Here is a 14,240-nt window from a genome sequence, read left to right as displayed (position 1 = left end):
TGGTAATTGGGCTCATCTTGAGCTCGGACAATTTAATAAGAATCAGCGGAAGGTTTATCACAAAGGCTGGGCTACGGTTTGTTTGTTTGTTCGTGTTCAGACCGTTTAGGGCCGTAGACTCGAGAAAATTTTCAGACTCCAAACTGAGCATTTCTCCTGGTCTGAGTCTCTGAACGCCTCAAAAAGCTCCTGAAGGAAACGTTACTATTTGTTGTGATTATTGTTTCTGTAGCTGTCTGTTGTCACTTCTGCGTGTGGATGTGGGCCGGGCGTTCTCTGACAGATGTAAAAAGTCTCTGAGTGACTGTAAAACTTAAACTGTAAACCCATGTGAGAGCTGAGAAAGTGCAGCTCAGTCCCTGTTTCAGAGCTGGGGTCATCACTCCTTCAGGTTTGGGGAGAGGAGCGGCTCGGTGATCAAACGGCCTGTAAACGTCCTCAGATCTGAGCAGGAAGGTCGTTGGCTGGGATCTCATTAAAAACAGAGAGAGTGGAGATAAGATGAAAGTCTGAGCATGAAACAGAAATCCTCATTAAAGGAAAGTTCTGCCAAAAATTCTGCTTCAACGAAAACTTCTGAGTCTCTGCAGCAAAACACCACGGACACAGAGAAACTTCTGGATTATAATCTGGATTATCTCACAAAATAACCACTTTTCTGACTTTAATTCCATACATTAAGACCTTTTTTTAACATTAATCTCAAACATTTCAACTTTATTTTTGATGCTGTATATCGGTGTTTCTCTTTTTTTTCAGACCAAGGACCACTTATCCCCCTCTTGCAGATCACCACGAGCTAAATAGTCCCAGAACAACACCAGAGAACAAACTGATGTGCTATAGACTCAAACTGTACATGTTACAACTTGCGAGGGCTGCAACTAACGATGATTTTGAAAATGGATTATGTGACAATTATTTTTTAGAATAAAGTCATACATTTCATTTCTTCAATTCTTTTTATTAAGAACAATTTTTTTTCAAAATGACAAAGACTAGAGTAAAAAAAAGTGCACTTAGTCCCTCATTGTTTGTTTTTTTTTTGTTTTTTTGTTTTTTGTTTTTTTGATTGTTTTTCGTTTTTTGTTTGTTCTTAGTTTTTTGTTTTTGTTTGCTTTTCTTTTTTCTTTTTTGTTTTTGTTTGTTTTTTGTTTGTTGTTTTTTTTATTTTTTTTGTTTGTTTTTCGTTTGTTGTTTTTGTTTGTTTGTTGTTGTTTTTCTTTTTTTTTCTTTTTTTTGTTTTTGTTTGTTTTGTTGTTTGTTTTTCATTTTTTGTTTGTTTGTGTTTTTTTTGTTTGTTTTAGAATGATGGAGAAATTGGACCTGAAAATTTGAGTATAACTACATTACTGACACAATATTCCAAAATACTTAAAATTTCCAGTATTTAAATACTTAAGTACTTTAATTATAATTAAATTACTCAACGCTTTAATTAACTAATTTTTGTAGATTTTACCAATTTGCATAGTAGCCAAACAACTCACACCCCCACCCCATTTTTTTTCTTGAATTTTCCATTTAAAAAAAACAAAACAACAGAATTTCCTCACGGTCTTTGCGGACCACTAGGGGGCGCTTGTGGACCACTAGTGGTCTGCGGACCACAATTTGAGAAACACTGCTGTATATGAGTCTTTTTTTTTTTTTTTTTTTTTTTAATCTTTATCAATTTTTTGTCTCTAATCTTGTAGATTAACTGTTTTTCTGATGGTAATCCAATAAATTAAATTTTTTTGTTTAGGTTTTGTAACTTTATCCTCTGTTTTCTAAACTTTATTTTATTTTTTTTGCTGCGGTTTTAATCAGATTTTGCAGATTACTGGTTACTTTGATAAAATCTTTTCACTTGTGTCTGTTTTAAGTGAAAGCATTGACTCAGTGATGAAACATTTTGAAGGTGAGAAACATCAGGATTCTTTGACTGTGTGGTATTTCTTGGGTCTGGTAACGGAGTAATCCGCGTCCATCAGGTCTGTGACGGACCCCTTTCCGTTACATCCTCATAACAAGAGGATTTAAGCTCCACACATGGCGCGGATCCAGCCTCAGACCTGAGAGAGTGTTTGTCCCAGCGGAGCGGAGCGGAGGGATGGGGACGCGGAGAGCGCAGCATCAGCGGATCAGAGCAGCAGCAGCAGCTTCAGTTTCAGTTTGAGCTTCAGCTGCGCAGAGAAACGCACAGAGGCGACCTCAGTCATCGCAGGCACCTCCTCAGTCCCCGGGGTGCTCCGCTGCCGTAAAGAGAAACTCATGAAGGAGGAGGGCGAAGCGCGCTGCGCGACTCTGCGGAGGCAGATGTTGGAGGAGTCAGTTTGAAGGCAGGGAGAGGAGGAAGAGGAGGAGGAGGAGGAAGGAGAGGGAAAGTGATCCGGGGAGAGATGAGCGGGTTTCTCTGCTGGAGACGGACGAGGAGCGACAGAGAGGCGGAAGTTTCCCTTCACTGAAGCTGGTGAGTTTTTCTGTTTTCACCGAATCTCCTGAAGGATCCTCCTCATTTTAACACCTTCACCTCCTCATTTTAACGCCTTCACCTCCTCATTTTAACACCTTCACCTCCTCATTTTAACGCCTTCACCTCCTCATTTTAACACCTTCACCTCCTCATTTTAACGCCTTCACCTCCTCATTTTAACACCTTCACCTCCTCATTTTAACGCCTTCACCTCCTCATTCGGTTTACAAACACACACACACTGATGAAATCTTCCTCCTCATGCCGCCGTGTTCATCAGAAGCTGTTTGATGCTCCGTCATGACTCATTTACTCTCATCTCTTCTGTCTTTGAACGTTTGATTGTTTTTCTGTGGAAACAAACCAAAAAACGACTCGTGAGTGATTTTATGTTTTTAATGCATCTCATCCGTTTTCACTAAGCCACTACGATAATCCCCAATTGTTCCCACTGGTGCGTAAAGTGTGCCAAGCGGTTTTACGCAGCGTTTGATGGACTCCTGCTTTAATTTCCTCAGCCTGTGTTTTCAAAAGTGGGTCACGTGATTCTTATAGAGTTTGATTATTCCAACAAACTCTTGTTAAATCCACCAGAGGAGGTAGATTTGATGAAAAACTCTTAGAAATGACTTTTTGATGAGTTGTAGTTGCTCCGTTTGTCACTTTTCGCTGCTTTTTTCCAACTCTGAGTCACATTTTGATCATTTTCTCAGCTTTTAAAAGTGGAAACTAGAGTTAAGTTGTGTTTTTTGTCTTTCCATCAGAGCAGATTAAGTCTCTCTGCGGTGATATCACTCGTTTTGTTGTGTCTGCTCCCTCTGTGAGTTAACACTGACCTATATTGATAATATCCCGAGCTGTCTGTCTCCATAAACCTGGAAAAAAAAAGCCCCCACCGTGTTAATATTCAGCTCAGCAGCTTGCTGTTGGTGTCATTCTGGTGTTTTATGTTGTTGTTGATGTTTTGGGAGCTTCTCTGGCCTCATGTGAGCAGTAATCCTCAGGGTGTGTTGTTCCAAAAACCTAAAAAGGAGCGGCGCCGGCTGTTTTAACGGCTCCTCTGCAGGATTACAGACTCCTAACTGCAGCTTCATTTCCCCCCCGGGACTCTGGTTTTAGTTTCACTCTCACAGTAACTGATGAAACTTTATTCTGTCAACACTTGATTTTCCAGCAGAGTTGGATTAGATTATAATCTCACCTGCTGTCCGCTGAGATCAGGATGTGAGCGCGGGCTCAGAGGTGAAAACTGTCCTTGCTCCTCCTGTCAGAACGAGGACACACACACATCACGTCAGCTCCTGTGGCTCAGGAGGAGCAGATCGCCATCCAGGGAGAACCAAGGATTTGACGCTTGGGAATCTGCCAAATAGGCAATTTAATCAGAGGGCGTTTCATGCACGGAAAGTGTGTCAGGCTCCTTGTTAGAGGATGATTTATCTGCACTGTTATATTGGGCGGCTGCTCCAGACCTCAATTGATCGCCTCAGGCAGAACACAAGTATATGACAAGTCTGTCTCTGCTTTCTTGGCCCTGTCCCCATGCACCGAGGAATCAGAGTTCTCTGTCTCTGCACTGCAGGTTTGGGTTTGCTGGTCTGGGTTTGCAGGGTTTGGGTTTGTGTTTGTAGGGTTTAGGTTTGCAGGGTTTGGGTTCGCAGGTTTGGGTTTGCAGGGTTTGGGTTTGTGGGTTTGGGTTTTCAGGGTTTGGGTTTGCAGGTTTGGATGTGCGGGGTTTGGGTTTGTAGGGTTTGGGTTTGCAGGTTTGCAGGTTTGGGTTTGGGTTCGTAGGATTTGGGTTTGGGGGCTCGAGTATGCAGGGTTTAGTTTTCCAGGTTTGTGTTTGCAGGTTTGGGTTTACAGGGTTTGAAGGTTTGGGTTTGCAGGGTTTGGGTTTACATGGTTTGAAGGTTTGGGTTTGCAGGGTTTGGGTTTGCAGGTTTGGGTTTGCAGGTTTGGGTTTGCGGGTTTGGGTTTGGGTTTGCAGGTTTGGGTTTGCAGGTTTGGGTTTGCAGGTTTGGGTTTGCAGGGTTTGGGTTTGCAGGTTTGGGTTTGGGTTTGCAGGTTTGGGTTTGCAGGTTTGGGTTTGCGGGGTTTGGGTTTGCAGGGTTTGGGTTTGCAGGTTTGGGTTTGGGTTTGCAGGTTTGGGTTTGCAGGTTTGGGTTTGCGGGGTTTGGGTTTGCAGGGTTTGGGTTTGCAGGTTTGGGTTTGGGTTTGCAGGTTTGGGTTTGCAGGTTTGGGTTTGCGGGGTTTGGGTTTGCAGGGTTTGGGTTTGCAGGTTTGGGTTTGGGTTTGCAGGTTTGGGTTTGGGTTTGCAGGTTTGGGTTTGCAGGTTTGGGTTTGCGGGTTCGGGTTTGCAGGGTTTGGGTTTGCAGGTTTGGGTTTGGGTTTGCAGGTTTGGGTTTGGGTTTGCAGGTTTTGGTTTGCAGGTTTGGGTTTGCAGGTTTGGGTTTGCGGGTTTGGGTTTGCAGGGTTTGGGTTTGAAGGTTTGGGTTTGCAGGTTTGGGTTTGGGTACGCAGGGTTTGGGTTTGAAGGTTTGGGTTTGCGGGTTTGGGTTTCCAGGGTTTGCAGGTTTGGGTTTGCGGGTTTGGGTTTACAGGGTTTGGGTTTGAAGGTTTGGGTTTGCAGGTTTGGGTTTGCAGGTTTGAGTTTGCAGGTCTGGGTTTACAGGTTTGGGCGGCGTTACTTTGGAAATACAGGGTCATCGGTTCAAGTCCTGACATCACAGGCCAAGTCTTAAAACTGAATGGTAGCTGGAGGTGTTCATTTTCAGGGCACTGCCAAGGTGCCCCTGAGCAATGCACCAAACCACCAGCTCCTCAGGGCCTCGTACAGCAGCAGCACTCTCTGTTTTATAGGAGAACTGTGGACTTTAAAGGCACAGTAAGGAGTTTTTATGATGTGGTTTCTGTGTCAAGGACTACATTTCCCATGAGCACCTTTACCCACTGTGGTACTGATGTGTCTTGTATGAAATGAAAGAAGTGAGATCTTCTTTTTTAACATACTCTTCTTTGTTCAGACTTTTATCAGGATTCATCAAACATAGCAACAAATTTAGTGGTCGCTTCATGGGATTGGTTGTTTCTGATTGGTGCTCTGTGTTCACTTGGGAAGAACGATAAAAGAAAACACTACCTGGCCTTCCTGTTGAGAGACGACCTCTCCACCACTAATCCACAGTCGGCCAAACTTTGTAAACTTTCATTTATTACTGCTCATTAGCTAACAAAAGCTGAGCTAACACATTGGTTTAATGCTTAAGTCTCCTGAAGGTTTAATCCTGAAATACTTAGCAAAGAACTGAAGTTCCCTGAATGCCAACAAAACATGTTTTTTCCAGGATGCATTATTATTATATCCTTAAGCTAACATTACAGTATACAGAAGCAACATAATATAGCTTCTGTATACTGTAAGGTTAGCTTAGCGTTAGCTTCCATAGCTTAGCTGTCTCATCTCTCATGTAATCCCGTCCATGGTGGTGAAGTCTGTTTGCTGTGAATGTGTCGCCCTGATCTGACGTCAGTTTATCATCGCTTTGTTAAAATGTGTTCGCTTTGGAAGAAGAAACAGTCGCTCTGACCACGACAAAGAGGGATGAGCGGGAATCGATTGGTGTCAAGAGATGACTTTTCAACCCCTTCCCCCTTGGTGACACAGAGGATGAAGAGGAAAGAGTGACGTTTGGTATCAGCCCTAACTGTCGTTCTTGGAAATGTTCATTATTTCATTCATCTCCAAGTGAAACGGTTCCCATCCCTTAAAGTGACGTACCCTCCGTGTTTCTACGTGAGCTCACTAAACGGCCTAAAATCTGTGAATTGTATTAAAGGCCCATTTTTCCAAAATGTCTCCGTCCTTTTCAAACCATATTACCCTCACTGCTCTCATACTTCTTTGCGTCCTTATTGTTAGCAGTGCTGTTAACCGATACATCCACCAGGGGGCAGAGTCAAAACTTTATGACAACAACAAACTCAAAAACAAACATGGCGACTGTGGAGGAGGTGTTTCTGATGTGCCGCTTGCATAAAGTTTTACATGAAGCTTGAATGAGCAGCTTTGTTTCTGAATCCGCTGAGCGAGCTCCTTTGTTTGATGAGCTGACGGACAGATCTGTGTGTGTGACCTCAGGTTTCTCGCTGTGTAAAGGTCAGACTTCCTCTCACAGCTTTGTTTCTGCTTCATGTGTAAATGTTTCTGAGTGGTAAAAGTTTTTGACTCAGCCCGTGGATATTGTTTCCAAAATATTCGTCTTCAAAACGCAGAGTGCTGCTGCATATTTATCGTCCCATTAGCAGAAATGAGGAACTGGCAGAGGACTCCACTGCAGTTTGATTTCTCTCCAACCGCAGCATTAATATCCTCCTAACAGCGGGAGGAACACACGGCGAGCACATGGCGAGCACACGGCGTGTTCCGGCCTGAGATCAGCCCTCGGACAGACTCAGAGCTCGTCCTGTGTTTCTGAGGAGGAGTGAGTCCTCTGTCTCTTCAGAGCAGCTCTGTTTGGTTTCCTGGCCCTGACGTGAGGCGCTGTCGGAGGTTTTGCGAGCTGAAGTCGTTTTTGTGTGACGCAGAGTTTCTCTGGACCCAGAGTACACAAACACTCCCGAGGCCACGCCGTCTTTTCTTTCTGTGGATGAAAAGAAAAGATCAGATGTTCCTGCTGCTGGAGAAATGTTGCAGGGCCTGAATGTGGAGCTGAATGTGGAGCTAAATGTGGAGCTGAATGCCGGCGGCCCCGGGCTCCGTCTGTCTGCAGAGCACTTCTGTTGTTTGGCCTTAAAAGAGCCATCTTTCCATTACGCCGCCCTTTCATGCGGCGTCTTTTCTTCGTGCTGAGTTTCCTCCTCTCAGATGCGTGTGTCCTTTCCAGCTCGTTGTGTCCGTCTCTTTGTGCGGCGTCCTGTCTGACAGGAGCTGATCTACGTCACACACAGTTCGTCCTCTGGTTTCTTCGCAGGAGTTATGAAAGCGTGTCCGCGGCCGAGCGATCCGCCTGAAGATTTGTACAAACATCAATAATTGAAGAGCTCTGGGAGACGCGGGGAGCAGATCTGAGTCTGAATTTATGACTTCTCTTATCGTCCTGTTTGTGCCCACAGTTAGCGAAGACTCTGGGAACAGACTGAGCTCTGGATGAGGGACGGTCCTGGAGGAACCGCGTGTTTATCCACCACAGGAACCAGGATCAAAGTTTACTCTGGGGAAAAGGATCTAACCCAAGAAACACCACTTCATTGGGCTTTCCAGAAGTTTTGGGTTCAATAAAAACTTTGGTTGGGACGTATTTTTAGACGAGCTCAGCCAAAGCAAACTGAAGCTGCTGTGGTCCTTTCCTGAGCTGTACCAGTCTGCTTTACTGTCGGACAAAGTCAAACTCTGAATTTTGGCCGCCACCTCATTAGAAACCTGACGTTAAAATCTTTCAGCACTACAACGGTTTCTGGTAAGGATGCACTGATCCAATCTTGGTATCCGGTATCGGCACCGATCCAGCCCCTCAAAGCTCAAGTATCTGTGGTAAAGGATCGGTCCAAACTTGACGCTAAGGCTAAACTATGATTTAATCTACAAGGTCTAAAACTCTACAATCAAACAGCCATTTCTGTAAATTCTGACGCTTTTTTTTTTTAAATCAAACTGCTGTTAAACATTTAAAAACTTATAGTTTAAACAAATATTAACTTCAGTAATTTAATATGTTAATATGTAATTTTATATGTCTTTTACTCAAACATGACCGGTCTGATCCCACAGTAGAGCATGCAGCTTATTATTGAACACTGGTATCAGTTCAGGACCAGAAAAGTTGGATCGATTCATCTCTAGTTTCTGGACTTGGAGGTAAAATAAATAAATAAAAACTTTCCAGTCCTCGCAGGATAAAACTGATGATTTCCTCGCTGATTTTTGGCGGCAGGGTTGACAGATTCGTGCTGTTTTCACCTGCTAATGTTAACCTGCTCAATGACACAATGCATCGTGGGTTATTAGCCAGGTTACAACGGGTGTTTCCATCAATATTTGTGATAATGTTGGAATTTCTGTAAGAATTCGTCAGTTTAAGCAAAAGATGTTTTTCTCGTTGGACCCAAGATCCAATCACTTGGCCGCATGTGGTCCACGGGCCACTGATTGAACACAGCTGCTTCTAAACGCTGATTAGTCTGTTGAAGCCATTTCTCTCTGAAACAGCTTGGATCAGTAATGGCTTTGCCACTATGGGGCGCCAATTGTAAAGTTACACACCCTGTGATGGCGCTGTGGAAGATCCTGTGGCTGACATCGAAGAATTAGAGCTTAACTTTCTCAAAATCACTTCCTCGAACTTTTATTTTGGTACTACCAGGCAGGTGGTACTGTGAATTTGCATATTAGAAAAATATTTGAAATCTTAACTTCGTATTTTTAAATCTTTGCAAAATATTTATAAATATTTTATAGATAATTATACATATTTTATTCATATTTATAAATATTTTCAAAATATTTATAAATATTTTATTCATATTTATAAATATTTTATAAATATTTATAAATATTTTAAAAATACTTATAAATATTTTATAAATATTTATAAATATTTTATAAATATTTAGTCCTAGCTAAATATTTGTAATGAAACTAAATGTTTAGAGACGTAGCTAAATCTTTAGAATCAGGACATTCATTTATAACATTTATTAATAACAATCAACATTTATATAACATAACATTTGGCAAATATATTTCACAGATATTTCTCTAAATCTGCAGAAAAGCTGATGTTTCAGAGCTAAACGTGGAGAAATGTTGTTTACAGTGTGTGTAGCTTTACACTCAGCGCCCTGTTTGCCGATAGCGCTCGTTTCCTACAAACATCAACAGATCCATCAGCAGCACCGTAAAATAATCTGGTGCCATCTTTGCTGAATGACCTTCATCGCTGTCTTAAGGCGGGATTAAACTTTCTGAACAAATGTGACGCACGGAAATTATTTAACACACTGTGCAGTGTCTGTTCCTGACCTGCAGGGGGCGCAAACATCCACCTTCCACAGCACCAAACTATAACAGAAGAAGTTGTTTTCAATGTTTACATTTTTTTGTCTAATTCCTCCTCTCTGCTGAGTGTGGCCACAGTTTGACACCAAGAGTTTTTCATCACACGGTTACCACGGTAACACGGTGATCTCAGTGTGACGAGTCAGAGAAATGACAGGATGTTTTGCTTCCTGTTGATCCGTGCGTCTCTGAAATTTTCCACTTGAAAAGGGTCACATGAGGGGGCGAGGCTGAGTGGACCTTGTGGACGAGTCAAGCTTTAACCAAGCTTTGCTGCCCCCTACTGGTCCGGCTGTATGCTGCAATAACTTTTACTTTCTTCTCTATCCATCATTGGCCTGATTTAATCTATCTTCAGCTGGAGGAGGAAACAGACAAAGAACGGACCACAGGAAGTTCCTGGTGATGTCATGAGGAATAACTTGTCAAAGGAGGAGTAACACAGGTGATAGGAGACGGTATGGAGGAGGAAAACTTCCTGAGGTGGTTGGAAAAGAGCGGGAAACTCGTGAACAGGTCAGGGTTAACGGGACTGGAATCTGCGGAGCTAAAGGAGCAGCTTCACCGCTTCATGGAGAAAATCAACAAACGCTGAGGCGTGTTTGAGCTCTCTCCATAGATTACGTGTCCATCCGTTAGCGTGTGTGTGTGTGTGTTTCTGTGTGTGTGTGTGGTCTCTTAGCTCTGTGGTCCACAGTAAAGCTGATGAAGATTGATCTCCTGTAGGTGGTGATCTATTGGTTCCCATCTGTCAGCAGTTTCCTGAGCAGATTAAGGACACGTGAAGCGAGGTTTATCTGACGCACCTGGAGGAAAACCAGAAGAAAAACACACATGAAAAAAAGCAGAATGTGACTTTAAAAAGTGATCCAGATCCTGGACAAACCAAACTGACCCTCACTGGCCACCGTCAGACCCGTCTCTGTCGTTACAGCTTTCAGCGGCTCCATCGTTCAGCCAAGGTCACTGCAGGCGGCGCCGTCCTGGTGGAGGAGGAGACGTCTCTGAGGAGGTGACCCGGGCCTGACAGAGCTCTGATGGAGATAATTAATAACTGAAGTTAACTGATGTGATGATGTCACAGTTATGTAACCAGGAAGTTGAAGGATGAGACGAGGGCTCCTGATTGGCTGAGGTGCTCTGTACGAACGTCAACAGTTAGCACCAGCTCTGAGCGGTTATGGTCAAATTATTTCCTGAAAGAGAAGAAACCTTAACTTTTTATTTCTCTGGGCCAAAGAAAAGTCAGATTAGACTGAGATTATCACCGTTTCCATCTCTGAAAACAGCTGATCCTGTTTTAAAACAGGTTAAAGACCCGAGACCAGCAGGTCTGACGCGGCTCCTCAGGTCGTGTTCGAGCGTCTTTGTAGAGAATAAAATGTTCAGATGTAACGGCGTGGATAATCAGGAAATCAGAGCGATGCTAAAGTCTCAGAAACATCACGCGGCGTCTCAGAGATCCTGGGAGCGGCGTGGGGAGCGGGGCCCGTGACCTGCCAGCTACAGGAAGCCGCCAGACTCCTCCCACACACGCTCAGAGCAGCTCCGGCTCCGGTTGGCTCCACCTGGATCCGGTTGGCTCGGGCTCAGATGGAAACCAGGTGGGATTGTGCATCAGCCCATCAGATTATGGAGCAGGTCTGAGAGTGTGCCAAGAGGAAAAGCTCCACCTGCGCAGCAGAGAGAGCAGATTATGGAGATGATCGCTTTTCTGTGAAATAACAAAAATAACAGAGATCTCCTCCTCTCAGGCTGCAGGAGTCAGAACCAAACAGCAGCAGAACTTTGGTTCTGATGGACCCACTCTGCTCTGGACATGTGGACAGAAGATCTGATGATCCAGGTCTCTGAATAATCAATAAATCAATAAATCAATAAATCAATCCATCAGGTTTGATCTGTTCAGCACCTTTCAGAAAACGATAAAAAAACAAACAGTGGTTTACATAAACAAACAAAAACAAAAACAAAATCAATAAAACAAAATGATCTTTCACCCCAGATCGTACACATGAGGGAACATCAATAAAGTTTTCATTAAAAGGTGAGTCGTCAAAAACAGAGAAACTGTCGTCAGATCTGACTGAGGAAACACAGAGAGTCAAAGAAAGGAGGTTAGTAAAAAAATAAAAGACAAATCCAGAAGAGGAAAAATTATCAACAAAAACAAATCTACCAAAAAATGTGACGTATGATCCATGAACAGAAATGAGAGAGAGAAATAAAGAAAAGGAAGAAAGATAAAGAGGAAACAGGAAAGAAAATGAAAAAATGACAAAAAAAAAAAAAAAACATGAAAAAGGAAAAAGAGCAAAACAGGAATTAAAGTAAAAACAGACAAAAGAAAAAAGGGAAAAGGCTGGAAGAAAAACAGGAAAAACAAATACACCAAAAAAGGAAAAGAAAAAAAAGGAAAAATGAAAAACAAAAGAATCAAATGAGGGAAAACAGAAATAAAAAAAAGAATTAATGAAAGAAAGAAAGAGAAAAAAAAAGTGAATGAAAGGAAAAAAGAAAGAAAAAAAATGAATGAAAGAATGAAGGAAGAAAGAAAGAAATGAAGAAAAGAAAAACAAAAGAAACAAAAATAAGGAAAGAAAGAAAAAAAATGAATAAAAGAAAGAAAGAAAGAAAGAAAGATAGAAAAAAACAAAAAGAAAGAAAGGTTAAATACTTAAACAAAAGGTGGAAAGAAAATAAAAGAAAGAAAAAGAACACTTCAGGAAAGAAAGGAATAAAGACAGGAAGGATTAATTAAAAAGAGGAAAAAAGAAGACAAAAAAAGAATTAAAAAGGAGGGAGAAAGAAAAATACAGTAATGAGGAAAGACAAGAAAAAAGGAAAACAAAAGAAAGACGAAGAAAAATAAACAGTTGATCTAAAAAGTCAGAACTTCACATAAAGTAAAAAAAAAAAAGAAAAACCCAAAGTGGGAACGTCTCAGACTCGGTCTGTAGGAGGAAGGCTCTGCCTCACTGAGGGTTCATGCTGGTCTAAAGACCAGAGACCAGATCCTCAGGGGGGTCTGACAGAGACCCAGATCTGCTCACCTGAAGCTCCGTCAGGTGGAGGGAAACACTGAGCATCACACACACACACACACACACACACACACACACACACACACACACACACACACACACACACACACACACACACACACACACACACACACACACACACACACACACACACACACACACACACACTCTGTGCCTGCCCCACGTCCCCTGAAGCTGTTCACAGTCTGAAGGTGGACCAGGTCAGACCTGGATCAGAGACCATCAGAGGGACCAACATTCAGAGTCCTCTCCTCCCTGAGCCCCGCCCCCTCTGCTGAGCGTTGGGGGATCGACGCATGGCGGCTGTTAGCTGAGACGACCTAATTTGTCACATCACATCGCTCTGCGCTGAGACTAATTCCCCCCTCTCATTTATCCTGCTATTATTAATATTGCAGACGCTGCACTTGGTGACGTGGCAGCGAGCGTTAACTCTCTCCTCGTCAGGAGGACGACTTACAGCCTGAACCACAGACCGGCTCTCTGAGTGTTTACACCGAGCTGATGTGGAAGTGGGTCACAAACACGTCGGTACTTAGTGCATCTGCTCCTCTCTCTGTTCGTTCTGCGATCCTCTCCATCACAGGCAGAGTAAATCACTGATACCCTTTCATGTTCGGTTCATCAGCGTCTGCTCAGCCGAGGAGAAGGCCGTGATGGAGGAGACGAGGTTAGAGCAACAAGGAAACAAGGAGAGGAAACTTTGAGGGTTTAGCATGTTGGATAAGTCTTACATTTCAAGCAAATAAACCACACAAACCATGAATGCTGGCGTAAGCTACGGTGGCCCTGAGGTGCAAAACTTGGTGATGGAAAAAGAAGAGAAAGACAATATGTTTGTCGTTGGGCCTGCAGGTTAATTTGTGTCTTTTCATCTGGTTTTCGTTTCATCTGGTTTTCGTAGGGTTGTTGTCTGAGTGACGCTTGTTTTAAGTTTTTTTGCATCTTAACAAAATAATTACCGTTAAGCGCATCGGACATCCTCAAAATATAGTAAAAAGACTGAAAAATGAGACATGAGAAGTGGAAAAGTGTGGGTGACACTCAAGCAGCAACTTCCTATTTCAAAAATGAAGCCTTTGCAAAATTGTTAAAAGCTGCAGTTCCTCGAGTGACCACTTGAGGCTGCTGCAGAGGCACCAGAATCACATAAATACACACACACACACACAAAAAGATCTTTACTGCAAAAACAACAAGTTTAGAGCCTGATTCAAAAACATTTTGATTACACACATTTTTTATAACTTGTTTTATTTTGAGTTTTTAAACTTAAACGTTTTGCCCATATAAGGGCGCGGCTAACCCGACTGTGGAGAGACTAAAGGCCCTCTTCTTTGCCTCGTCCTTAAGTGCAGTTCGTCAGTCTTTGTGGACATTAAGCCGTAATAACTGATTCTTTCATGAGTGGAACATTTGTCTCTGTCCATGTGTCCACATCACTCTGAAATACCCCTCCTGAACAGATGAGGGCAGTGTTGTCTGGAGGATCCTCAGATTACCTGTCAGAGACCAAGGGTGAATTCCAGTTCCTCCCTTAACCCTCATTCTTAGTGACACTCAAAACCAAGTGTTAAGGGCTGTTTTGTGACTTACAAATTGGACACCCCTTAAATGCAGTTATGTCTTCAGACTGTGGGGGCAGCACTCTCCCACCCAAAAA

At 42.8% G+C, this 14,240-nt stretch overlaps 1 protein-coding gene across 1 annotated transcript in view; it reads left to right on the top strand.

Moving 5' to 3' along the window:
- Positions 1 to 2,091: 2,091 nt before the first annotated feature.
- The window catches only part of lingo4b (leucine rich repeat and Ig domain containing 4b), a 31,005-nt gene continuing 18,856 nt past the window's right edge, over positions 2,092 to 14,240 (top strand). Inside the window, exon 1 of the mRNA XM_074683455.1 lies at positions 2,092 to 2,455. The gene's annotated coding sequence lies outside the window, so the exon portion shown is untranslated. The remainder of the gene's footprint in view (positions 2,456 to 14,240) is intronic.

The sequence above is a fragment of the Halichoeres trimaculatus genome, unplaced genomic scaffold, assembly GCF_033239565.1.
Source record: "Halichoeres trimaculatus isolate MK-OKI-2021-1 unplaced genomic scaffold, fHalTri1.1 fHalTri1_scaffold_12, whole genome shotgun sequence".
Lineage (NCBI taxonomy): Eukaryota > Metazoa > Chordata > Actinopteri > Labriformes > Labridae > Halichoeres > Halichoeres trimaculatus.
This window is presented reverse-complemented; position numbering and strand designations above follow the sequence as displayed.